The 2,500-nt window shown below is 50.0% G+C and overlaps 1 protein-coding gene across 1 annotated transcript in view; it reads right to left on the minus strand.

Annotated features, from left to right (window-relative positions):
* The window catches only part of klf12a (Kruppel like factor 12a), a 31,210-nt gene that overhangs the window by 27,543 nt on the left and 1,167 nt on the right, over positions 1-2,500 (minus strand). The window lies entirely within an intron of this gene.

Here is a 2,500-nt window from a genome sequence, read left to right on the forward strand (position 1 = left end):
TGACCGTCCCCAGCACGTAACCTTTCTCAACACACACACACACACACACACACACACAGCCACTCCCCTTTTCCACACACACAGTCAAGAGGGCTGCAGTCGTGCGGAGAGATTATGGGAGGTATGGGGTCGCTGGGAGGGGATGTGAAGGTCAGAGTTCAGAGGTTGTCGGCATGACCACAGGAAGTCCAGAGAAAAAAAGGAACAGAGGCCAGAAACTGCACTGGTCGCTTTTTCAGAAACTTTTAAAAAGTCTGTGTCTGTGTGTGTGCGTGTGTGTGTGTGCCCGTGTCAGACAACATGCACACACACCTCCGACCTCACGCCCTAGTAGGCGTCTGATCTATGGAAACCACAGGTGTCTGTCAGCGGAGTAACAGACTGACTCACATCCGCAGTTCTGTGTGTGTGTGTGTGTGTGTGTGTGTGTGTGTGTGTGTCTTTGTGTCTGTCAGTGTGTGGGTGCTGTGGTCGCGTCTGCCCGACACAAAGCAGCATGGGAATCTCTCATGTTGATATGTAAATGCTGCCGAGCTGTGCACTGTGCTGTGTTTGTGTGTGTGTGTTTGTGTAATTGCATATGTGTGTATATGTGTGTTCTGTGCTGTGCTATGCTGTGCTGTGCTGTGCTGTGCGTGTGTGTGTGTGTATGTGTGTGTGTGTGTGTGCTCGCGCTGTGCTGTGTGTGCATGTGTGTGTGTGTGTGTGCTGTGTTCTCACCGCAGACTCTCAGACATGGCCGTTTGTTTCCTCTGTGTTTGCTATCAGTGGTGGGATTAGAGCATGGAGGTGCAGTCTACTCTCTCTCTCTTTCTCTCGCTCTCTCTGTCTTCCCCTTTCTTTCTCTCTCTCATACTCTTGCTCTCTCTCTCTTTCTTTTCCTGTCATTCTCTCTCTTTTTCTCTGTCACTCTCTCTTTCTCTCATTTATTAATTTCTTCTCCCTCTTGCACTCTTTCCGTCTCACTTGTTCTTTCCCTCCTTCTCTCCATCCTTCTATCAATTTCTCCCTCTCCCCTCTCTCTCTCTTTTCCTTCCTACCTCCCTCCGCTCTCCCCCCTCTCTCTCTCTCTCTCTCTCACCCTCTGTGTCCCTCGTTCCCCTGTATGTTGACTTCCTTTCTGTACTGAAATGTTTGTACAGCCCCCCCCCCCCCCCCCCATCCCTTTCTTACTGTCGATGTGAAACCCAGCTACGACAACAACAACTGTGCTCGGGGTGAACCTGCCGGGGGGGTCAGGGGGGCACGGGGTCACCAAGGGCCAGGACCGTGGCGAGGAGAAAGTTTGCTTACATTAGCCACGTTTGCACATGGACTAGGTACCCCGAGAATGTGACCCACAAACACACACCATCACATGCTCTCTCTCACACACACACACACATGCTCATGCACAACCTCACACACACACGCTCACATACACACCTTCACACACACAGACACACACAGACACAAAGTGATGCTGTGTTTCACGCCTGTGTTTGTTTCTCCATGGATCTCCAGCACACAGCTGCAGGGTGTCCACAGGGGAGAGAAATATAGACCGGTGTCAAGGGGGGGCAGACGTTACGGTGTGTGTGTGTGTGTGTGTGGGTATGTGGGTATGTACGTGTTTTATGACCATGGGGTGCTTAAAGGGTTAAAACGCAGCCCAATTAAACCCACCGTTTAGCCAAGTTATTTCTGTGGCTAATTTGTGTCGTGTGTGTGAGTGTGTGTGTGTGTGTGTGTGTGTGTGTGTGAGTGGCCAGTTAGTTGGGGTTCTAATTTCCGTGGCTCAGTGGCGGTGTGACATTAATCGCCGTCTTGTGGCCCACTCTGTATGCTGGCCGGAGGTTGCCACGGCCGCAGTGACACAATCACCGTGGCGATTTGGAGGCCCAGAGAGACGAAGCAGTAAAAAAACCCAGAAGGACACACACACACACACACACACACACACACACATACGCACACACACACACACACACACACACACACACTTGAGTACTGACCACTCTGTGCCCCTATCCACAAGCACAAGTGTGTTTACACAGATTATTAGCATCAAGAGAGGGGGAGAGGCAGAGCGATAGAGAACGAGAGAGAGAGAGAGGGGGGGATAGAGAGAGAGAGAGACAGAGAAATAGACAGTGAGAGAGCGAGAGATAGAGAGAGAGCAAGAGATAGAGGGATGCAGAGAGAATGACTGGGAGATTGAGAGAGACTTAAACACGCTGATTTTTTGGCTGTTGTCTGAAGAAACATGCTGGTATTTTGGAGCCGCTCCAACACAAGTATTAAGCAGTCCAACTTAGAACAGCGCAACTGGACTCTCCATACAAAACAACACAACTCAAGTCTGACCACTATGTGGGACCACTGGGGTCTTGACAGAGCAAAGCACAACACAACTAATTCACGGATTCGGATGAATGCAATTGAGACCAAATTTCCCTCACGGGATCAAAAGAGTATATATATACTTATACTATACGTAATTTGACCGCTCTAGTAAATT

Source organism: Sardina pilchardus, chromosome 23 (genome assembly GCF_963854185.1).
Source record: "Sardina pilchardus chromosome 23, fSarPil1.1, whole genome shotgun sequence".
NCBI lineage: Eukaryota > Metazoa > Chordata > Actinopteri > Clupeiformes > Clupeidae > Sardina > Sardina pilchardus.